Source organism: Grus americana, chromosome 1 (genome assembly GCF_028858705.1).
Source record: "Grus americana isolate bGruAme1 chromosome 1, bGruAme1.mat, whole genome shotgun sequence".
NCBI classification, from domain to species: domain Eukaryota; kingdom Metazoa; phylum Chordata; class Aves; order Gruiformes; family Gruidae; genus Grus; species Grus americana.
The window spans coordinates 53,001,409-53,027,441 of record NC_072852.1 but is presented as its reverse complement, the minus strand read 5'-3'; positions in this window follow the sequence as shown (position 1 = coordinate 53,027,441).

The window sequence follows — 26,033 nt, the reverse complement described above, 5'->3', positions numbered from 1 at the left end:
TCTTAATTAATTGAAGGTAAGGAGTCAGAATCATGTAAGTTTTTTTTCTCATCAAGGATTCAAAGAATCCATCCACCTGTTCAAATCACAGGATGAGCCAAAATTTCATGTTGGAATGACAATTATCTGTCAGAGAAACAAAGGTTCCCCCCTCCTTTTGTTTGGCCTGTCCTTTCCATTCTGGAGTGAAGGTGTGATCTACAGAACCACTCTTCTGCACCTCAGCAAATCCAGCAGGTATCATTTGGAAACGTTATGCCAAGTTAAAAACAGCAACAAGAACAAAACCTAATTTCCACTTCAGCAGCTTGAAGGTTAGGTTGGAGGGGAAGCAATGCAGACACTTGTATTTATGAATATTGTGTAAGCTCTAACACATAATGAAAGCTGTATTTTAAAAATGAGGTAAATGCTCGTCAAGACTATGTCCTGCTATGTAACTGTTCGGACTTCCAAAATAACGAGTGTGGCTTTCACGATGGAAAAGAACGACATTTATCTTGGGGCTGGCCTCTCCCTCTCCTTTTGCTCATTCTTTTGTAGATCCATCTCTCTCTATTCCTCTGGCTTTGGTAGTCAGCATGCAATTTTCTCTTCGGCAGGAGGGTTTCTGCATGGCAGTGATAAACATCCCCCACTCACATCGGTGAGATTCTTCACAAGGAAGAAAAACCTTATACACCATCCTCACAAAGTCTGTTTCTATATACTGGGATCCTAAGGGCAATGGTAGTGGACACAGACTGTAAACATCCTCTAACATTTAGGAACAAGTACCTGTGATAAGAATCTGATAACTAGGCCATGTTTTCAAGAGAAAGACCAGAAACTTACAGTAAAACATGGAAACTGACCTTCAGCTTGACATTTACAGTTTCTACAAGCTGGGTACCTGCAGGCTTTGAATACGACTTTCGGGAGACCCGAAGTCTGGCTCTGCGTGAAGGGTGCCTAAATGAACCCCTGAGGATCATGCACATCGCAAGACAAATCATCACAAGTGCTTTTTCTGAATCTCCTCCCCGGCCGCACGTGTGTGCACCCATGTTCTTTGAGGGCTTTCCTTTCCCAAATATTTGGTTCAGGTACAGTCCTGCAGTTCGACGAGGTCTAGGGATTTTGCTAGGCTAATCAAACACAAAGACTTTTTCGCTGGTTGAGGCATGTGCAGTGGTTGCCCATGTTCCTCATCTGCCTCAGTGCAATATCTGCTGGCTTAGTTTGAACAGCATTTAGTGGTACCTTGAGCCGATGCTGCACTCGGAGAGAGAAAAACCCAGTGATGTGATGCTTTCAGCAGCGTAGGAGCAAGCAGCTGCCGGGCAGTAATGCCTGATGCCCTCACGGTCACTGCTTCAGTGGCCGACCATGGCCACGGACGTCTGGGAAGTTTTAGCTAGGTCAGAACAGTATCTGTGAAAGACAATCTGCCTTAAAAGTGCCTGAATTTTCACACAATTTAGAAAGGGTTAGCAAACATTTGCAGACGAACCCCCTACAGATCCTAGTCTAGACGAAGCCAGTGAGAAAGAAGGGGTGTTTAAGTTGGATCCGGAGGATTTGTCAAGCGGCCAAGTCACTTCTTCCCTATTTGTAGCAAACTCTGTTAAAAATAGGATAAGGTTCAGAAGGCTTGGATCTGCCCTTCAAAAAAATCCAGATAATTGAAGAGTTTCTCTCACTGACACGTTTCTATTTCTGTTGTCAAAAGGAAAGAAAAACTAATAAAGTTGGGGTTTAATAACAGAATATCCCCGACATAGAGAAGGTCCTTTGATTTTGATTGGGAGTATACAAGGTAGGCTGCTGTTACCTGTGCTTAGTAAATAGTGCACAGTAAAATCATAACTGAAGGGCTGAGGTACAGGTCAGATATGCCACAAATGAAAAAAGCAGGGGAGAGCTATGACATCTTTCATTTCTCTTTCACCCTGCAGGGATTTAAGAACAGTAATAAGTAAATAGGTTTACAGCTGTCTGCAGGTGAGGGTTTTATGATCACCAATATGGCTATATTTTGCAGACCTGATATGTTTAGAATCAGAGGGTTTTAATGACCAGAACTGGTCCAAATTTCAGCCTTAGTATCTCAACGGAAGTTCAAGATGATTACCTTCTAAAACACTGACAAGAATGAAAGTGGTAAAATAGTGATTATGGGATCTGATTTGCTGCCTGGAATCCTTATTATAGGTGGCAGTCAAAAAAAAAAAAAAAAAAAAGTACCCATCCTAAAATGGCAGCTTGGTGTTGTAAATAACCATTCCCTGTGAGACTTTTGAGAGATATGCATTCAGTTTACTGAAAAAAACATATTTTTCTTTCTGTCACCAGAGTAGAGGCAATATAGCTACACATGAACATACTGCATTCTGTCTCAAACACTTCCCTGGAGAATTTCCAGTTAAGTTCTTATTCTACAATTTTTATAGTCAGCGATGATACATAAAGTACAGAAATAACATAGTTTAACTTGAAGCTACCAGGCTGAATCTCCACTCTTGATCAAAGAATCTTGAATTAACTTTAAAATTGAGTGAATTTCATACAGAATTTATGGTGCAGAAATATGTAGGGAATGTTTGGATGTCATTTTTATAAGGACACTTCTTATTGTAACTGAAGCTGCTATAAATTGAATTATGGAATATGAAAGTCCTTAAGGTTTATGGTAGAGTTTGTGACTGCTGAAATGAAGACGAAGAACTTGAGAAGACATGTGCTAGTGGCACAGAGGCTAAATATGATCCATTTTCATGTAAAATTCCAATATAGTATTTTCTGCAAATATTTGAATTCCATCGAAGGTAATTAAGTACTGGTTTTCTATTAATTCATACTGAAAAAAGATACTTGCCTCTTTGATGCTGAATAGACTATATTGCTCTATAAAGTTTTAGTACTGTTATTTCTTTTGCCACAAATATTTGTAGCATTTCATAGATATTACACCAACAAACTCCTTGGAGTTGAAAATACGTTCTGTGCCCTGATCCTACAGAATCTGTTTATGCATTTCACTCTCCTGAGTTTGTTCATCAGAGCAGTAATTACAGGAGCAGAGCTTGCTTTTTTAGGTCCTAAACCATGCTACTCTACTCTAATTAGGTTCTTTGAAGCTAGCACATTCTGTAAATAATTCAAACGCATCTGATTCATGAAAACACGTCCAAACGCCCCATAGAAGTAATTTCATACAAAACAGAGATTGGGATACCAGTTCCTAGATTTCTGCCTCTTCTGATGCACTGGGGCTGTGACAGGGACTGCTGCTGCGCTGAGAACTTTTGGGACCAAGAAGCATCCTGGTGTGGCCGGCACCTCCGTGCCAGCGTCAGGCATGGTGCAGCCTCGGCTTCGGCAGCAATACGGCAACTCAATGTTAGTACGGTTCAAACGATCTCTCGGTTTTAACACAAACCTCATAGCTGTATCTAAGCACTACTGAAGGGAAAGGGACGCGTTTGTCGAGCAAGAAGCTTAGCTGAGGTTTTGCAAAAGGCTGTGAGATGTGCGGTGGATATAAAGGAGAGGAACAAGCATTGGATGCTTGGAGAGGTGAGGTCAAGGCAAGCATCTACTGAATGCTAAATATGACGATGGGTATTACATTTACTTACCACAGGAACAGGTGCTTTTGAAAGAAAATGGAGAGATATTTAATGTTGGTGAACACAGTGCTTTTGAAAGAAACTGTAATGGAAACTCTAACTTTTTTTTTTTTTTTTTTTTTTTTACCCCACAGAACAAATGCACCAAAGGTACCAGCCAAATACAACATAGGTAGCAGCCAGAACAACCCAGCAGTGTACTGCCAGCTGACCTGGAGCAGCTTGGAAGGCATGAAAGTTGCTTATTTCTACGGCCCATCTAGTCTTTGACTTTTCTACTAAAAAGGCGCTAACTAATGCAGATTGTGGTAGTATGTGTGGGGTTTTTTGCAAGCCAATTCTCACAACGGTATGAAGCAAGCAATCCCATTTCTGACATGGCACTAAAATATTCGCAGAAAAATAACAATTTGTTGTTCACATCAACTTAGGATACAGCTGAAAACCCGAACGCCACATGCTTCTGAACCAGCAAAGCTTCAAACTGAGCTGTAAGCCTCACAAACTCCCTTTGGTGTTAATAGGACCGTTCATGTGCTTCCAGCTATATGTGTTTAAGTGTCTCAGTGGAGCAGGACTTCACTGATATCTCTCCCTTAAACACCTTGTTTTCAAATATGGCTTTCCCACTTTCTGCTTTTATGTTCTACAACACCTCCTTAAGAAGGAAAAAAAGCCCAAGCAGGGATAATGTCTTCTAAGTATTAAATGTGAGTGTAGAAAAGTAGAGAAAAATACATAGTAAAGCAGTAGTTTAAAAATTTCTGATACGTTGTTCATAATGAAAATAGAAATGTGGTAGCTTAAGATACCTTACAAAAATGTTTTAAAAGCTGGATGGAAGTGCTTGCACTAAAAGTAAAACTCCATTTTTAATTCCCTTGACACATTTTCATTATTTAGACATTTCTAAGCCTTTACCTCAGAAATACTTTGTGGTCCTCTGAGACCATGCTTATCCACCCCAGTGCTGGTGCTGATACCTTTTAGCTGGTGGGGATCTCAACAGTAGTAGATGTGTGTGAGTGTGCGCATATGCTTTACGCAATCAAAGTTTAAGGGAGTAAGATTGTACAAAGCAAGAGTAGAGTTTTTCATTAGAAAGGTAACCCTAACAAGACAAAAACATTTAGTGGTTAGACTTTGGAAAACAGACAAAATGTTCCTTTACATCCTGTAAAGACCCTTCTAACTTTGCTCTGTGACCTCTTTTCAAGCTCCAGCCTGATTGCCACAGGCTCATCCCTATGAGCTTGGGGACAGCCAAGAAAATCCCCAATAAGGGCTACCTACCGCACAGGCACACAAATGCACGAGACCTCTGCAATGCATTTATTGAACTTGTTTTCCAACACAGAGCTAATTTACTTTGCTCAGCTTCACTGTGAAAAGGACAGCTGAAGCACTCAGTCATACGAGAAATTCTGACCACTTACCTCACCAACAAAATCACAGGACATGGGGTTTTGGGATGTTCTAACTATGTCCTAAAAGCCTCCTTTCACTCAGCCCAAGCTGCACATGGCCAGGTCTGTGCCCTTGGGGACAGGCAGGGCATTTGCCACTGTGGGTGTGCTGCCACATCTCCTGTGTTGTGCTGTGGGCTGGATGCTGGCACGGGCACCAGCCATGCTCACCACGAAGATTTTACGAAGGGTTACGAAGCGATTGTGGGGATGGATCCCATAATCTCAAAGTTAAGACCTGTCCCTGCTCTGCTACCAGAAAGGTACCAGTTTGCACAATTATTAGTGTCATCTACAGAAAGGAAATGTAGCCGTAGACATAAGCAGTCTAAACATCATGTCTTAGAAACACTGAAGTTACCTGTTTAAAATCAGTTATGTTTTAAGAATCAATGAAGTATAACATCCTTTTAAAATGAAACTGACCTATAACTGCAGTATAACACTTTGCCATTTTCTCCTAAACAAATACAAACCAAGTACATAATGTTGTAAAATAGTGGGATTTCAGAGCCTGTTAAATTATTAAAATTAGCTAAATAGATAATAAAAAGCAATACACGAATGATCTGCATTTCAGAACTGAAGCATAGCTGTGCTGTACTTCATACAATTAGTTTTGCTGCAACGCTCATCCTGTGCAGAACTTGAGATCCACTTTAAAAGTGAACTTTCCAAGTATGTACTTTACAAAAGGCCATCTCATTACGCAGCCAATTAAAACGATTTGTTTGTTCATGATGGAATCTAATGTAGAGATTTGTTTTCTTCCAATAGATACCTTCTGCTAAGAAGCCAAATTGGCACAACTTTATAATTGCACTAGTTCCACTGGGAGCTACAAAGAAGTTTGTGAAGCTGTTAATTCTTTAGTGCAAATGAACTAACAATAAAGACAAGCCACTTATAAAATTTTCCACTGTGAAAATTCAGAAACATTGTAGCATCCAAAGAAAATGTAGTAGATTAAAACCCCCAGAATAGTATTATATTACCATCTTTATTGTATTACTTATGTTATAGTATTTATTATATTATTATATTACCGTATATATTATATTATCAGTTTTATAGTTGATGCATTGATGAAGTCTTTGTCATAAGGGTTTTAAGACCAACAACCCGATATTGCAAAACCTTGTTCTTTCCCAAGCAAGATACCAAAGATGCCCTAAAAGTTGTCACAATGACAAAGTTTTGGCCTCCGTTGCCCAAATAAATCCATTAACAATAAAAGTCAATCTGGGCATAAAATTCAGTAGCTCATATGAACATGTTTTAAAATGGCAAGAAAAACCTACAGAGCCTTATAGCCTTTGCTTGTAATGAATGTGAACAGAAATGTGCTACGAGGCATGCAGAGCAATATGCACCCAGCACCGTGTAGCCTGTTCATCAAAACCGCAGTATGTACAAACCCGCGGTTTAAGCACAAGACATAGAGGGAACGGGAGGAATGGGGATGGAGTTTTTAAAAAATTAAAGATAAAACCAAACCCTAATGAATGTGAGCACAGTTTCGGAGGAAAAAATAAAAGAGTTTCTGTAGCTCACAGTGCAGCTGACTTTGGCAAGGACGCTTAACTAGCGTCATTGCTGCAATAGAAACATTTGTGAAACACTCAGGGTTGGTTTTTTTTTTTTCTTTTTGGTATCTGAAGTTTGGTTTTCATTTTTGATTTTGGGGAAGAAAAAGCAGCAGAATAAGGATCATCAATATGGTCAGAGAAAGACCTGATCTCCCAAAACTGGCAGAGAGATTGATGGTCTTTGTTGCAGACCACATCATCACAGAGGAAATGCTGAGAAATCCAGACATGAAAGACTTGTTGTCATCCTTCTGGGCACGGGAGACCCTGCAGCAGTGGCAGCGAGCTACCTTATGGGTGCCACGACTCTCACAGAGCTCTCAAGGGAATGAAAAAAGATGAGTGCTGTTGGTAGTGCTGGGGACAGGATGTGACCCCTAACGGTACTGACAAGTCATATTTATGGGTGACCAGAACCACAGGATGTTCTCTCCAGAACAGTTAACATTTCAGGAGAGACAAAAAATAAATATTAGTACTGAAGAGAGAGGAAGCCATGCTCCCCTTCCTCCCTTCTCCTCACCCCTGGCAGCCCAGCTGAAAAGTGAGGGAGGTGAAGGAGGTCTCTGAGGGCCCTGGGGAAGCTGCTGCACCCCTGGGAGCTGAGCAGAGCTCCAGGGGTGAGACACAGCTTTTGTCACAGGAACATGAGTGATCCGGTGGCCCGGACCTGAGGGTTTTGTCCACACTGCGGTATTAAGCAGAGAATTGTGTTGGAGGCAAAAGTTTGTTTTATACCATTTGCTTCAGAAGATTAAAATTAGGAGGTAAAATGTGGTGTGTGCTCAGACACTTCCAAAGGTAGGAATTTCCCTCAGGGCATCTAAATTGCCTCAAGCAGACCTCCTTTTATAGACACAAGTGTGTGGAACCAGCATCTCCCTTACCTTGTGACTTTATCATCTTTCAAGTCAGTGCAAAGTAGCAGACAAGTACCACCAAGCCAGAAGTGTGTATCACTGCATTTTGGCTTGGTAAGTCTCCAAGGTGCAGAGGAAAAGATGGTTTGCTACAGTATTTGAGCTATTATCTTTTGGACTATGAATGCCAGTTTGAAACATCATTATTATTCTTTTGTGGATAAAATTAGAATTTAAACTTGTAAAATATATGGCAGCGGCTGATGATATAATAAAATGAAGTTTTGGAGCTGATGAATAGTTTATACTGTGGATGCTCAAACAAGATAAAGAATGGAGTTAATGCTGAAAAAAATGAGCTGGATACATCTCATTAAGGGCTTACTGCTGTATTTGCATTTTTGTTTAATACTCAAATCCTGAAGCACTGCAAATGAGCTGTAACTTTGCAGTCTTTAAAAAATAAATAAAGATTAGATAAATGCAGATGCTATGCAAATAGTCGATCAGCAGCAGGCTACTGAGCAGCCATTAACGAGTGCTGGAAAGTTACACAGGTGATCATGAAAGACCTTTCCAATAAGACTAAATGCCACAGTGATGTGTAAGTTCCTTCTGATTCTTCCCTTGAATTTGTCATACAGGCTATACGAGGTAATCTGAAGTTATGCCTTGTTAGTTGGGGAAAGATGATGTATCTGTAGGTGGGGAAATACATGTAGAATTGCAATCATGTAAAGAAGAGACAAATAGTATAATTGCACGACGCCTGAATTATTGCAAGGGAAAAGAAATAACCTTTTCTATCATTTCTAGTTCTTCTTCATTATCAAGTAACATATGAATATCTCCCGCATTCAGGATCATACTCAGATCTTCTAAAAATGACTCATCCTAGATCAGATGAGACAGTTGCTCATTTATACCCCAGATTACAAAAGCATTTTAAAAATCATTCTTTCGCTATCCATTTATTTGTCCGCCCCACGCTTTCTTATTGGTTGTTCGTTATGAAAGAGATTTATAGTTTAAAACTCCATCTTATTTATCCCCTTCCTTTTAATGAGTAACTATAAAATAAGCATCATTTTCCTAATGTGCATTTTGAGTGTCAGAAATAGGCAATTTAAATGTGAAGCTTCAAAACACTATTAATGTGGCAATTTAGTGACAAAATATCTCTCAGTTTTCAGTGCCTCTTGCCACGTTTCTTCATTTCAGTGATTTATTGTATTATTCCTCTGCCTGTAATAGTTAGTGCCCTAAGTGGCCGGTTTATTTTTGTATTTCTCCACAAATTAATACATTTCGGTAATGCCTGGCTCTACCTTTGTTTGACAGTCAGCGGAGAGGAACGCGACGTAAGCCCCCCCATCGTGCCAGGCCCTTCTCGACACCTTTTTGAGATCGTCTCTCCATTCGCCGACTGCGTATGACTCCTGAATACTAACTTGGAAAAGATCAGCCTGCCATAAACGGCTCCAGTCTCGCCAGAGAGCACCAACCACTGCTTTCTCCTCCTGATGACAAGGGGGAAAAGCTGTCACAATGCCTAACAGGAAAACCTAAGTAATGATAGAGATTAGAGGGTTTCTTGATGATTAGCTCAGCTTCATCTGCTCCAAAGCCTTTAGAGAGGATGAACTCTGTCTCGAGAAAAGTGCTGTTGCTCGGTGAGTTTACCAGCCTCTCCTCTCCTCTCAAACACGCTACGAGCACAAGTAACTTCTTAGTACTCAGTGTGTGGCGTGCACAGCTTCAGGGTGCTGGATTATATGCCTGCCTGCGTGAGGCAGAATGTAAATTATCCAGCATCCTGCTGCTATTTGAAGATATTGAAAGGACGTTCCAATTTTAAATACGCATTCAAAATCCAGAGACTATACCGCCATGCCTGCTTTAGATATACGCTTGTGCTGAAAATGTTTCTGGACAACTTTATACAAATGGGTCATTTGTGAAAATATACTGTGGTGCTCTGAAAGGACAAATTGTGCATGACAAAGACCTCCCACGGTCTTCTCCTCCTCCAAAACTTAAAAGCCTGTAAAAACAGTATAGGTACTCTCATCATACACATACTGTGTATGATGCAGGAATGGCTTAGCATCAGTATTGCCATTTAGGGCTGAGGAAATAAACCTCAGAGATGCGAGGTACCTATCCTAGTGTTGTACAGCAGATGTATAAAAAATTTCCTTGATCTATGCCCTAATCAAATATTCCTAAATGGCTGACAGAAATGCATTCCAGTGACGATGGTGACACAGAGAGCTAAATCAAGTTAACAGGAACGCCGGACAAATACCTGTTATCACAAGTTTGGTCCTGAATACAGGACTCCTGTGCCCCTGCAGATTGCAAACCCCTTTTTGCTGAGACTTTGAACTGTTTACAGCAAAAGACTTGAAATTTTCTCACAAGTTAGTGTTTCTTTTCCTCTGTGGAAAGATAATGTCCCACTGACCTAGCAGAGGATGTGATGGACACATGTCTCATGGGTGTTGGGGGAGGTCGTTGCTGAAGTAAGTTCCCCCAAGGGAAAAGCAATGCCGAGGCACCCAGAAAAAAACAAGTACCATTATATTTGTAAAACCTGCCTGGGCTTGTCACATTGGTCAGGAGGCGCTCAAACAAGTATTTTAATCATATGTTTCTATCTTTATTTCTACTTAGATGTATGTTCGTACAGTATTTGGCACTGGAACACACATATTTTTTACCCCAAACTACATTTCTGCAAGGAGAAGGAAGCCCATCACTTTAGCGTAGCTCCTGGATTGTGGACTGGACAACCCTGTGGAGCGGGCTTTGTGTGAATCCTCCAGGACTTCAAGTTCCTGTGCAAAACTTGGGGCACCCAGGATTTGGAACACCCTTGCCCTCTGGTCACCGTACAGGTGACCAATTTTATAAGACCGCGTGTGTTTTAATTTTTGCCATTATGAGCCCAGATTGTATCCCCCTGCTATTCAGTCTCACTCCAGTTTTACCATGGACTTAAGTTTGCATAGAGCCTGAAACAATAGCTTGAAAGACACATATTCTCCACCTGCAATAAAATAAAAAATACTGAAATTTTCTAAGAGAAGTATGAAATGTCATTTTACTGAATGAGTTCACCTGAAAGAACACATCAACCAGAAAATTGTTCTCTACACGCACCTGAATGCTCTTTGATTGCTGCAGTCAGTCACAGACCATCACATTAGTCTTTCAAAGAAGAAACCGCAGACTAACTGTGGAGACTTGAGGACATTAGGCCAGCAGGGCTTGGAGACACTCTGAAAGTTTCTCTCTCCGCTCCTATGGCGCGGCACTGCTGAGCATTTTGCAGTTTAGCTGACCACAGAGGAGGCTGTCAACTATTTTTCCAAGTGCTAATCATGTCACTTTTGTGGAGAATAAAAGAGGGACATAATAGGAACGAGCAGTGCCCTGGAACAAGAGGATGAAGCTGGCCCATCTGAGAGCACCATTTCAAGCGCACGTGAAAGGTCTACGAGCCCGGGCTGCCCTGTCCTTCAGGCTGGTCCATCAGCATAGCAGCGCTATCTCTTTTTGCTTCTCATCTGAAACAGTCATTTATCTTTTACTCATTTTAATTATTGGGTAAATTGGTCATTTTCTTATTCTGACATTTTAATTTTCTTTGAAGACACAGATTTATTAAAGAAAAAGCTACGCAAATCATCATCTTGTATCAGTGCCCCTCAAGATGGGAGCAGTCTTCTTCCCTTTGAGCAAAGTTTCCACAATGTTCTGAAAAGAGAAAGGTCTGAAAAACTCACTCAATCTATTGTATCCAAAAGGCACGTGGGCTGTACAAAAAACATTTCACATTTTTACCACATTTTCTGTTAGAAAAAGAAAATCTGGAAACAAATGTGGAATGTTGTAGTTCAGTTTTATTAAGTCTACTTGACCCTTATGTCATATACTGACATTTTAATTTTACTGCCTGACATTTAACAAATCCTGAGCAGTCCTGCAAAAGTTAATGATTAAAAAAAAAAGAAATCTCTCTGCATAGTTAACTTAAATATATGCAAATAAAATAATTAGCAGCCCCTTTTGTTTTATCATATAAAATTGTTCACTATGGTGATTTTTAATTGCATATTCAGCATGCATTTATCCACAGCCTTTTGACTAATAGCTTGCCCTATTTATTTAAGTCATGGTTGTTTCTTTAAATAGCAATATTTATAAAAGCGTTAGGCAACGAGAAGGAGAGACTGCTATAATAACAATTTATAATATTCCTAACATTTGTAAGACTTCTCCCTGCTTCACACAACTGACCTGGGGAGCCACTATTACTGGAATGAAAGTACTACGATGCCTTTGCATATTTCCTACAGTAGGATCATGTCCCTCCCAGCTATTTGCAAGAAGTCCTACAGGAACAATTATGAAATACTCTCATTCATTTGGCACAATGGTATATGGAAATTTCCTGCAACACTAATTACTATGGTTGCAATTTTTAGCCAAAAATGTCAGTGTCTAGGATTTAATTAGTCTGCAGCAGGATTTTAAAACTGACCTTCTAGTTTAGTTAATTAATTTGCCAGTTCTTTTCTTTTCTTTCTTTTTCTTTTTTTTTTTTCTTTCAGAAAACCCTGTCACATCAGTTTTTAGGAGATTTTAATTAAAAAGAAATCACTACTTCCAATGCTAGCAGAATACCTAAAAGCAGTTGTTAAACATTTTTAGCAAATAAAAGCAGTGAGGTCAAGTTCCTATTGCTTCAGAGTGCCCCCCTAGCCATTACTAAGATTGCTACCCAGCTATATGTGACAGGCAGTTTGCAAAATGTAAAGGTGTAATGAAGTTTTTCCCCAATTAACTATTCATCCTTATTCTTGTGTCAGCACTCTCTGCTGATAGTGGTTTCTTTACAGGAATTCTTTACAGTATTAATTAGAGATCTGTTTGGATCAAAATACTAGAAACCAACACACTGAAAGTCTTGGAAAGTTTGAATTGTCTCAATGTCTCCAATGAGTGTCTGAGGCTGATTTCTCATTCGAACCAGAAATCTTGATATAAATTCAGTTTCAGAGTTATAAAGACAGAACTGTGAGGGTTTTTTTTTTTTTTAGTTCAGTTTTATCTTGACATGAGCCAAAATATGCCTTTTATTCTACCCTCTTTCTTTGTGACAGTTACTCTGCTGAGAAGTTACACATTACTCTTTCCTGTGGAGAAAATTAAAAACAAGCTATCTAGCAGTCCCAGCTCTGCGGCACATTCCAGCTACTGAACTGTGTCATACTGTTTTAAAAGAAGAACTATAGTACATCTCCTGAAATGGAAGCAGCTGTGACTTTTTAGGTGCAAAGGAATCAATAAAAGGATGAAAAGTACATGGACATGCCTGAGACTGCTCTTGACACACGCACCCGGACACAATTACGAGCTATAGTGTACTGTAATGGCAGGGGTTTTACAGCAGAGATTTAATCACTGGGAGCATGAATGTTGCCAGCTAACCCATGCAAATGAACCTTAACTCTTCTGAGTGCCAGTGCACTTAGGTGTGCAAAACGTAAAACTTTGGCCAGAGCCATTCATTTGCTTCTAAAGAAGAGTGTATTAAGTTGGGTGAAACATCTTAATAAAACCATGCAGCTTACAGTAATTACCCTTGCCATTTTGCAGTGTTGACATACCTAGGAGGAAAGAAGACTAGGTCTGCAATAAACATTGAGAAGTAATTACATTTCTTCCCCATCAGTGGTGTTGCGCTGGAAGGACCATGTGCCCCGCTGTCAGCCCTTTCTTCTCTGCTGGCGTGGAGACACAGGCCCTTCTCATTCCCCTTGGCTGGTTTTGTATCCAGCTTCAGCTTTGGTGTGTTCTTATTTCTTTCTCCATACTTCTATGCTGTCTTTCAGAGACATTTTGTTTGGGGTTTTCAGAATGCTGTTCCATACTTCCATTTATTTATTTATTTATTTTCCCCAGAAACAAGAAGAAAATCAGGTGAATTCACCTGAGTCGTTGAATCTGAGATATTCCCTTGGAGACAGGCACTTTTCAAAGACCATTTCTATGGCCTGCTTAGTATACTCCAAAGAAAAGGACGAGAAGCTCCATGTGAGACAAGGCATATCAACCTGTGGACAGATAAGATTGACTTGGCTTTTCAGTAGCACTTCAAAAGCCGAAGGCTCCCTGCTAGGACTTACTGCATGCCTTATCACATTCGTGCTATGTGACTTTGCTAGATGAGCTCAGTTGTCCTCCTAGTTCCATGGTTGCATGGGTGACTGAGCATCTTCTAGTAGGTATCAAGTATCCAGTGATGGACTCCCAGGGAATTTCACTGTCACTATTACCCAGCCATCAAGAGCACAGCTAAAACTACAGTTAACTGCAAGCGATCACCTTTTTGTAAAATGGTGGTAACATTTAATCTCTATGGCAATACTTGTGGTGGATCTCTAGTCATAGGTCCACCCTGTTTCTCTCATATCCAGGATGAGACAAAGGACTTAAAGCACAAGTAGAAGAATGCATCATTGTGATAAAGTCGTCATCTTCCCAAAAAAAGCCCCAGTGATACATAACCCCAGAGCTATTGCCTAGGGTAGCACATCAAGCCATTAGGCTGAGCAACAGCTGTGTCCGTGTATGTCTGCAGCTCAGTCTGCCTGTATCTGTCAGCTTTCCATTGCAGGGAAATGCTTCCCTTACAACCACAAAATGTCACTACACCTCAGAAGCAGAAGAAATGAGACCCCATTCTTTAAAGGCGACCAGGTTCTTGGAGAAGAAAAAACAGAGGTAGAAAAGAAGCAAGATTCAAAGGAGGGGAGAAAAGAAAATATCAAAGAAAATAATTTCAGGGAATATGCCCATTTAAAGCTCAGAAAAAAGAATCACACCTTCACAACACCTTCTCCATTGTTAATCTTGCTGGTATGAGCTGGCAATGTGCGCTTGCAGCCCAGAAAGACAAACGTACCCTGGACTACATAAAAAGAAGCGTGGCCAGCAGGTCGAGGGAGGTGATTCTCTCCTCCTACTCTGCCCTTGTGAGACCCCACCTGGAGTACTGCATCCAGCTCTGGGGACCCAGCACAGGAAGGATATGGACCTGTTAGAGTGGGTCCAGAGCTAGGCCACAAAAATGATCAGAGGGCTGGAGCACCTCTCCTGTGAGGACAGGCTGAGAGAGTTGGGGTTGTTCAGCCTGGGGAAGAGAAGGGAGACCTTATTGCAGCCTTTCAATATATATAGAGGGCTTATAGAAAACATGGAGAAATTATTTTGACCAGGACCTGTGGCAACAGGACAAGGAACAATGGTTTTAAACTGAAAGAGGTTAGATTTAGATTGGATATAAGGAAGAAATTTTTTACAATGAGGTGAGACACTGGAACAGGTGGCCCAGAGAAATTGTGGATGCCCCATCACTGGAAGTGTTCAAAATCAGGTTGGATGGGGCTTTGGGCAACCTGATCTGGTGAAAGACGTCCCTGCCCATGGCAGAGGGGTTGGGCTAGATGATCTTTGAAGGTCCCTTCCAACCCAAACCATTCTGTGATTCCATGATCTGCTAGTGAGCAAGTTTGATGGCGAGCTGAGGACCCACTAGCTTCAGTGTGTTTGCTGAATATAACATAGCTCATCACTGGTGAGTTATGTCAACTCACTTTTTGTACAAAATCTCTCTTGAATATCATGAAATCTCCAAAATGCAGGAACCTGCATCAGGTGTTCTGCAATTTCCAGGAATCTGCTTTTGATGTTGTCCCATTATTCATTCATCAAAAGGGCCCCTCTGGACCTTTACAAACTGCACATGCCTGCTTTCATTTCTTGGCAGAGAGCTTGCCTGAAGACACAAATTCTTTTCAGATGTTTTTTTTCTCATGTTGCTGGTCTGTTCCTGCATCATTGCATGATGCTAAGCTCCACTGCAAGGACTAACAAAAATGAGATGAACTCTTGCTCCTATTTTAACCTGTTTTGAACACTGAACACATCCTCTTGACAGAGCCAGAGAGGCTTTGTTTCACACGTGACTGAAGGAGGCTGTGTGGTTGCAGTGTCTGTTGATCTCTTCATCCTCATCGGGGAGGGAATTTCATAGCTCACACCTTTAGCTGAATGTTTAACAAGCAGCATCACTAAGTTAAAACCAACGAATTTCTCTCCCTTTAAAACAAGAATCACAGGGAAGTTATCGCCTTTCAGTTGCATGGTAAGTGTTGACCATTTAACAGTTCAAAGTGAGTTCTGAATAACATCAAATATCGACTTTGCTTATTATTATAAGCTAAATGAATGGGTGACTATTTCTGTCTCAGAAACCAGAGAGCAGACTAGCAGTAATCACTTGTGAAATGAAATTAAGCTTATAGGCAGCTAGACTGAACACCTCATTTCTACACAACCATTAGCAATTTTGACTTTGCATTGTACAATGTGTGTTCCAAGGGCAGAATTTCATTAACCTGAACATATTTTGGGCTCATCAAGTTAAAAATCAAGCAAGCAAAAGAAAGAAGAGTCAGTGCATCTTTCATAATGTTTCTACTGTTAGAAGCTCCAAGGCTTTCAAGAACTGCCTGAAATCATTAGCTGATTTTCTCATTACCTTCACAGTCTGGAAGGAAAGTTCCCTCTCTACTAGCTTTGACTGTCTACAACTTTATCACAAAAGACCCAGTAGACTTCATGCAACCCATAGTTGCATTAATTTTCATGTTCCTTCAATAGCTTGAGGTACTTGTTCTGCCTTCAATAAAATCACCCCTTACCAATCAATAAAAAAACCCGGAGAATATGAATCTTTTCAAAATCGATAATATGTACAATAATTACACAAGTATGCTGGTGACAGCCAGGGTGTCAAAGCAAATCCCAAGACCCGTGATCTTAAAACCTCCAGAAACTAGCAGAAAATGATGCAGTTTTATTCACTTGTACTTTTGTATGAGCCAGTGTCAAGATTAGATGATGAGTGGGTGTATTAACTCCTCAGCCTATTCCCTCCGCTTTCACAAAACAGGCTCCACTTAAACGCAAGGATTTGCAGTTTGATCAAAAACTTTCTACTGCTGGCTGCCCATTGAAATGGCAGAGTTAGGACGAGGTGGCAAAGAACAAAACAGTGTACGTGAGCGCTAACCCCTCACACTAGCCATTTATACGGTACAAAGAGGATTCATGAAGCAGCCTTACACAAGGAAAAATCACGAGACTAGTTAGATATGATTGCAACAGTGCAAGTTGAAAGCAGCTTGGAAAGTCCATGTTCGGCACGGAGCTAGTCCCTTGGGTGAAGGGCTGGGGTACTCCTTCACAACATTTTTCAGTCATATTAGGAAGTTAGTTGGTGGGTGCTCTAGGGAATGCACTGATTCCTAAATAATACATTGATGTCATGTGTTTTTAAGAAGCCTGCAGTCTTCAAATTCCAAGATATCAAATAATTTCCATGTAACTGTACAACCTTTTCAAATACAGAAGCTTTTATGAATCTGAGATGTTCGCAGGCTATGACTGGATTTCCTAAAGTCTTTCTTAGCGCTCCACACTCTCATGTGTTTGCTTTCCTACAAAGAAAGTACTGAGGGTATAGCAATAGGACATGATGGGAGATAAGGGTGGCTGGCACAAATTGTGTGTATTTTCACATTTGCCCACACTGCAGCAGCAGCAGCAGTGCTTGCTCAAGTCTAGCCTCAGCTTGTGATGTTCTTATTTTCTGTTGGGTTGGTGCATGAAACTGAAAGGCCAGGTACACAACCTTGACCTTCCTTGCTTTTGACCATTTCCTAAGTATGGCATAATGGAGTAGACGCCCTCAGCAACCCAGTCCTCTGTGTACTGGTGAAGAATAACTTAAAATGGACCTCTAAATTGCCCTGAAATTTCAGTCCTTCACGCATGCTCAGATCCAGGAGTATAAAAACACCTTACAAACAACTTCTTCCACCCACCAATCCTCTTTTTTTTTTTTTTTTTCCCCTTGGGGATACAAATTTCTACTTACATCTTTACAGAGTGACAAAAATATTTTCACATGGATTACATTGAGCTATTTCAAACTGAACATGCTACCCAGAAAGTATGCTGAAAAATCCCTTCTGGGGAAGGCGTAAGAAGATTTACATAAACAGCAGCCACAGCTTGGTCATTCCTGTACGTTGTTGCCCAAAACTGTTGTGGAGTAGAGGTAAGGTGAGAAATGGAATAAGAGAAGACTCTAAGAATAAAATAAAATGAAATTTTAAAAGTACACCTATATTGATGTTTCAGAGCACCATGTTAGAGCTCAGGTTTATCAGCAGGAAACTGGATACACTGATATCAAGCAGCAGCTCTAGCCTGTCAGTCAAGAGTTCAGCCAAATCTTGTTTATGAGTGTGTGCACTTCTTAGAAATCCTTTGGTGATAAAGTGAGCTTGGACGTAGCCTGCATTTCCTGTGTCCTTGGCCTCCAAGGACAGCGATTAAGTTGTGCGAAGGGAAACCTTCCAGAGTTATAAACATCTGCCCTTTGATCATATTTCTAGACAATCAAGACAGAGAAGCTGTAAGCTGGATCAGACAACAGGACTAGACATGGATGTAATCAAAACACAAGAGAAAGGGAATCAATTTGAAGAACTAAATGATAAAAGGAAATAAAAATTTAATATGATGACTACTTTATCTTTTAAAATGCATTTTTAATTCATCCATGGCTTTCTCTGTTTTCATTGTTTTTAGGTGTTGCTTCCTACATTACCAAAGCCTCTGTATGCATCTTCCCCATTTTTCCTTCTCATTTTATGTTTTCCAGGTATTTTTAAGGGCTCTACCAGCCTTTACAGCCAGGAAAGACTGGAAAAGGTATGCTAGAGAAGCCAGAGATATAAGCCTTTAATCAGCAGGAGGGAAGGTTTTCTGAAAGACTGAAAATCCAAATAAAACCTAACTTTTCTTCAGGGTTGACCATTTGCAGTTGTCTTATTATCTCAGGGCCTTATTCTCCTGCTCAGGTTATTTTGTGCAGTGGCCTGAACCACAAAAAAAAGCCAGGCAAGCAGAGATGAGTGTCCACGGGGCTCTTTTCACATAAGCGTGTTTCTCTCCCTGCAGTGTTGGGGCTCCTCTGTGAAAAGTTTCCCTATTCATTTCCACAGTAGGATTCAGGAGCAGAGAGTTTGCCTTGTTAAAAGTTCTCAATTTCATGCAACCACAGTTCTTAGGAGATACATATATATGTGTGTGTGTGTGTATATATATTTAAGTACAGATTTGATGTATTTAATTTCTTCTTCACAGCTATGGAAAGAATAAACCTGAGTTTAAACATGTAGGCAAGTAAACCCTGAACATGAAAATATATTAAGGGAGATCAAATCTTTGAGTACAGGTCCCTGTCAAAACCATGCCAGAGACCTATTTTAGAAAGAAGAAAACAAAGAAGTATGCAAAACTTAATTTGGCTTGGTTTGGTTTTCCAGCTCACAGTAGCAGTGTGCTGCCATATTACCATGTAGACAGAGAGTGTCAGATCTGTAGACTGGATAAATAAGATTTGCAATTAAGTCCTTGTTGAAAAAAATGCCAAAATTCACCAGCAGGACTCTTTGCAAAGAATTTCATCTTTTTTTAACCAGTTCTAATAAATGAGGTGACAGATGGCCCCAGATTCAATACAAGGTTGCACTGGCTCAGGGGGCTCTGCTTGTTCACGAGTAGCAGCTGAACCCCAGGACTGGGCTGCACCCTGGGAGGTGCCTTTTGTTTCAATGGGTAATGCTTCATATTTTTGCTCTCCCCCTCCCTCCCTTTTTTTTTGGTCAAATCCACACAATGGCTTGAAAATGATTCCTCACTAGGTTTCCTTTTTGTACCATTGGCAATCGTTTTGTCCTCCTCCAGTTCTTAGGGGAAAAGGCTTGCATAGCTTTTCCATAACGACCTTATCTGTGCAGCCAGCAGCAACATTGGCAGTGCTGGAAATTGGGTTTGCTAATTAAACTAGTGCTCCCTCTGTTGGCTGGATGTCAGCGTCCTGAAACAAGGACTCGTACAGCCAGGGATTGCATTGATTTTGGGGAAAAAAAAAAAAAAGAAAAAGAAAAAAATTTTTTAAAAAAAGAAAAAATATATTCTGCTAGAATTAGAGCCCAGATGTTATCCCAAAGTACAGTGTTACAGTTGTCTTGTAAATGAAAATTAGGTCCTGAATAAGCACCTTCACTGAGTGCAGCCTGGGAACATTACAAAACAGTAAGTTGTATAATTTTGAACTCTTCGCAAAATATGATTTCTCCTTTTTGAGTATGCATGCCAAAACTGCTTCCCCTCCCTTTACATTAATGTCAGTCAGAAATAATTCAGAGACTTTCATGTTTACCTGGCAATGAGGAGAAATATTTCAGACCTTTCATGTCCTAATGCTGCTGAATACTGAATAAAGGCTGAGAACTGAATTTTATTGTAAGTCACTTTGGGCCATGCCCAAATTCAACTCAAGAAGGTTTCAGAGACAAAACTCAGCACCTGTATTCTACCTGGAGCACAATCTTCCAAGTAGCTGCACAACTGCAAAGGAATGTGGACGAATAAATGCAAATACAGTTAAAGAGGAAGAAATGCATCTCATCCAAGTTCCTTAATACCTGCACTTCAAAGCTGCATAGCACTTTGTGAAAAATGATATACAGCCCGGTTTGCTCAGGTTTGAGGGTTATACTGCCTCAGTGGTTTCCCCCTCACTTGCTGAAGAAGAATGAAGAACTTTCCACCAAGGAACTAAATTACACATCTGGAAACTGATGGAATATTTTAGGTCCCTGTGTTTATCTCGCTCACATTGATGGAAGGTGAGTCAAAAGAGTGTAATGAAGTTTTGCCCTCCTTGCTCTATTATGACACAGTGACAGAGAGCCTCATTATTACTCTGTCTGTTTACAAGGATGGGACTAGACTTTTGAAAAACTGTGATTAACCAGGCTTTCCACAGAATGCTGAATATCTTCACTAAATTACAAATCTTGTGTTTCAGAACTAATGCTGTTCTCCATTTCAAGAAAGCTGTATGTATCAACTTTTTAATTAATTGCCTACCTAGTGCTCTGTTGCAAGATAAATACATTTGAGGTTGTATTATTAGCAAACAACATTATCTTGTGTGCAGCCCGTTGGGTTTCCAAGCACTGCTTGCATTAGAGGAGAGTGTCTCTGCTTGTTTGGCACAATGGAGTTTAGGATAATTTGAACTTTGTAGACTGAAGGGGATGCAAGACAAACTAAACAAAAATCCCAAGACATATGTGCTTCAACTAAGCCCAGGAATTCCTTTAATCCTACCTCTTTGTAGGACACTGCCACCTGTGGAGGTGTTTCTTGGCAGGGTTCTGGCACTGGCTGCTTTCCTGAGCCTCTGACCTGCCAACAGGGAGCTGTCGCACCTCATCTGGTCTTGCTGGACATGAACTACATTCCCAACGAAATCCATTCCTGAAGCTTGTTCAGCCAGCTAGCTCACTGAAAAGATGTCCTTCCTCTTCAGAGACTCTTAATTTTTTTCCCCCTTTTTCTATATTTTATTCTATTTCTCTCCTATTATAGCTATTTATCATCTCAGTTTCAATCTCAGACTGTTTTATACTTGCTCCCCTTGTACAAAGCATTTTCTTTATTTGCTGCTGAGGCCACACATTCTGCTGGCCCCTCCCCCTCCCCACCACCTTCTTCGGTGTCAGTCTTTCTCTCCATTTCCCATTTGTGTTAGCTCAAATCTCGCTGAAATAATTTCTTGCATTTCAGGTACCACAGGGAAGATCAATACCAATTAGGAGAGTGTATTGTAATAGAGATGTATTAAAATTTTTCATTCTTATAGGCCAATTTTATTCCTACTGAAGGGTAAAATAAGGCAACAATTTAGTGACAATTCCCTTTTCCTGAACAGGGCTATATATCAAGTTAGCTAAGAGCTTAGCAGGGCATGCCGCGTTTGCCTACAGCGAAAGTCTTATCCCTTCCTATCAAAACACTTGCTCTTAGTTACTTTTGGATATACAATAGCACATTAAACAGACCTTGGTTCTGACCTAAATGTAGGGAATAGCTAATGCATGATTTACAGCCCCGAACACCATTGAGAAATTATTTTAATGAATGCACATAAGGACTTTTTGTTATCTTTATTGGAAAAACGGTATAATCATAGTGCTGTTTTCTTCCTTTTAGGCAAATGCAGAAGTCCCATTCACTTCCTTGGGGTGCAAATCCTTGGCACGGGATTTGGCTCATATTGCTGTGAATACTGGTAGGGAAGGCAAGATACATAGTTACTAAGCTTTTAAGCTTGGATATGATTTCAGAAAAGCATCAAACTCTGCATCAAAATGCTCAGATACTTGTCCTGTTTTTTCATTAGGGAAGGTATCTGTGGAGATTACATCAAAAAACCAGAGGGAGACCGAGAAGTCTCTGTATGTCTTCCACCACCAGGAGGGGCCGTAGCTGCAACCAAGAGCATGTCCTTGACTTGTACCACACCCCTGTCTTCCTACATCAAAACCAAAAATTACTTAATTTTTTTTTTCCCATGCCGTTGCCAAACCCCCAAACCCAATGAATTTGCCTCCTCTCCCTCCACAAACTCTCTTTAATGGACGGCGTAAAGCACCCCACGCTATCCCTCTGCTATTAAGTGCACCTCAGAAAGCAGAATAGAGTCATAGCACAAAATGAGGACAGGCTATGCTGTTTACTGCAAATGAAAGCGGGGGGCGGGGGGGGGGGGAGATGGCTGGGCTGGGGGGTGAGCTTTTCACAGCCTGGTATTAAAAGGTAACTGTCTGCATCTCCACTGCTGTCAGGAAGAGCTATTCTCTAAAGCAAATGGATGCCTGACAGTGTTTATTCTAACAGTTTGAGTTTAAAATAATGACCTCAGACTTTAGTTAAGCATATAACAAACAGCAAATTAAGATTTGCATTCTCAGAGAAATTACTGGAACAGGCCTAATCTCTGGTCTGCCAATCAGGCAGAGGAAAAACACTGCAGGAATAAATTGCTGTCTCCAATCCCCCTGCCTGCCTCCAGACAGGCAAACCCCCTGCCCACAGAACGTGCTTTGCCCAGGTTTGTCCTCCAAGATGGGCATTATTCCCCCAAAAAGGCCATCCTTTTGTAAGACGTGGTAACCTGGTGAGGTTAGGGGACAGTCCGTACGTGCACCATTTCCTCAGTGTTTGCCCTAGCCCAGCAGCCCCCTTCCCACTGCTCGGACACTGGAGCTGACTCCTTCCTCTGGAATTTTGCTTAGGTGCCTTTGCCATCACCGGTGCCTGCAGCTACACCAGACTAACAGAGCAGAGACTTAGTCCCTGGTTTACGAACAATTTGCAGGCTCCTTCTTGAAAATCAGTACTTCTCCCTTGCTTTTGTTTCGCTTGCTTCTTTTATTTTGCTTAGACAGCTTTGGCAGTAATTCTGTCAGCTCACTGCCTCTCTCCTCTGCTCAGTGCAACTTTTCTTTTCGTTGCCCCTTCTCCCTGCTGCCACAGTAGCAATGTGTTCCCTGTCTCGTCATCGAAATGTGTCTGTGTCACAGATCTCGAACTCTGTCCTCCAAAAAACTGCTGCTAAATTTCAACCGAGAATGTGCAGTGGGCAAGGAAAGAGCCTGGACTGCAGCATCAGAAGGCTTGAAAGCTCATCACATTTTTGTTCCAGTTCATAAAGCGACTACCCTAGGGGGGGTGGGATGGGGGGCAGAAGTGGATGAAGCCTGCGCCTCAGAAAAGTGCAGCGTGTCTGGTGCTAGACCAGTCCATCTGGTGGTTCAGCTTCTTTATGGCTTGCTGGGAGAGAATCGCACGGCTCCATCCGTGCATAAAAAAAACCAGAAGACAGAGGATCGCCGCTGTGATCTGAAACGCGGCGCTGTCTGGTGCCACTGACAGTCTGCCACCCCAACCTACTGGGGCCAGAGGCAGCGAGCAGCGAGAGAGGGGCAGCAGTAGCTGAATGGGGGTGAGAAAGCCATGTTGTTGTCTTCGCTGACACGCAAGATTCCCAGTCATCAGTGTTTGTTGGGCAACTATTCTTACCCTGAAAATTGCTATTAACAGTTGGGGAGAATTTTCAAATAAAATGAATGGAAATGTCGATTCCTGCTTTGACTGCGCTTGGCAACTCCCTGTGTTCTGACTCCTTGCCAGGCTTCCTCTGCACAGGCTCCCTTTTGCCCCTTGCAGAGGCAGGGACCCATGGTGTGACTGCCATGCTCTGAGGGCCCCTGATAGCCTCTTCACTGCTTTACCCAAGATTTTACCAGTGTTCAAGCCTTCCAGGATCTTTGATGTGCCATTTAATTCTCCACAAATGTGCAATAATCAAAAAGTCCACCAGGCTTAGCAGAAGCTTCTAACCCCACTGCTCTTATATATCAAGACTGCACAAGAAATAAATACATGCAAGATAGTCAACCTCCTACCTCCTCTTCCCTGATTCAGTTTCTTTACCAATCAATCAAAAGTGTCAGGGTCTTTTAAAACATTCAGGAGGCATCTTCTTCTCCATCCTTGAGGCTCCTCCTGCCTCCTTGTCTTGGGCTGTGAAATAAACCTGTCCTTCATGGCTTGCCATCGGGCTCCTCCGTCCCTAGGAAGGCTCGTTCAAGTCCCCCACCACGTCATGAGGCTGTAAGTGGACTGGCTTTTTTAAGCTGGCTACCTTCTGACCAAGAATGCTTCATTTCAACAGAAAATTATGGAAGCGAAACCTTTCTCCATAGTGACTCCCCTTCTTTGTCTCTGAAATATTCCCAAGCTGGGGATGAAAACATACCGGAGAAGGTAAACAAGGCCCTGACTCAAAATGTGAGTTGCATGTTAGGTAGAGGCTATATATATGATTATACTATTGAATTCGAGAGCACTTCTAACTGAAATACAAACCATCAGGTATTACTAGAGCAATAACAGAGTAAGTGAATATAGAGCATTTTGTTTTTTTAAAAAAAAAAGGAATAAAAAATTAAATATAATAAAATCATAATATAAACTAAAACCAAATAATATTAGTTATGTTTCAGAATTTTCAATAGAAAAGGTTTATTAAAAATTTCCCAGCTATTGATTTTAGGGAATTCTGTTGTTTATCGAGATGGGGTTTAATTTCTTTTTAAAAGTTCTTATTTATTGAAAAAAACCACCACAATTTGTTGGCAAGAACTTTTTTTTGCTGTTAGAAATGTCTGACACTGATGGTCTTATTCAGTGAGTAATAGAACTAAAATAATTGTGATAGGGCCAAAGACACGGTCCTGTTTGCATATCTCAATTTTCTGTTAAATGCATACGCTGTTTGCCAAGAGCACTGATGTAAGGAGTAGAAATAGCAACACTCCCAAAATGTTAGACTAACACTTCTGAAACCATCATTTCAGAAACAACAATTCTGGATTTTATACATAACTTTTAAACTCCATTCATTCATCGGTGACCCCCAGGAATTTGTGTTTTCAAACCATGGAGTGACGGTAAAATAGAGTAAGAAGTAACTACCATTCACGGAGTGGTAAGGTATAATATGTTTCGGAAACTGAAAGAATTTGAGAGCAAGAGAAAGAGAGAGAAATACAGCCAGGATCCTTGCCTAGGCTCCATGGAAAGTTTTGCACTGAGTGTGTGAAGGACCAAGGGGCCCTTTGTGGGCTGCATTTGAGGGGAAGAAATGGTCAGTAACTGCCTGGTAGCTATCAGAAGAATCAAGCAGGACAGCACATAGAAAGAGTGTCATCTTGCATCATGTAAGGAAGGATTTGTGTGGGATAAGGCCACTGAGAAGAGGGGCAGAAGAAAAACACGCAGCTAAATCTCGTACGGTCTATATAACCTCTATCATGATAGGCAGTGATGGACGAGTACATTCAAACCTCCTGTAAATCTCTGATTAAGGAATCCACAGATCTGTCGGTTTCCATTATATGGTTCCCTCTCGGAGGCGTTCTGTGACGTACACAAAGACTTCGCAAGTGTAATGGCGAGGTACAAACCAAGAGAAAGAAAGGGTTTCTGAGCTGAATCTTGTCTCCCCATTCCTGTCCTTTGCCCACTTTGAATCAGCTTTCTAAGGGGGGGGATAGCGATCAACAGAAGAACAGTGCGCTCTCTTCCCTCCTGCCCTTTTAAAATAATGTGTTGGATGATGGGGGTTAAAAAGATTAAAGCTCTGAAACTTCTCTCCATGTAAATACTCTCCAAAACCTAGAACCCAAGAAAGGACTGAAATATATTTTTCTTTTCTTATTTTGTGCCTGCCAAGTGAGTTCTCTCATTAATAGATCAAGTATAAATAGCCCACATGGTTGGCTCTGGTAATTTTCAAAATATGATATACATAAATTTAACTTTATAATCTCATGATAAGTATGACTGTATGAAGAAATAATAAATGATACACTCTGTAATGCATCTTCAGATGCTGCCAGCATATTTTATTGCTGTAGCAAGATTCATACCATCTAT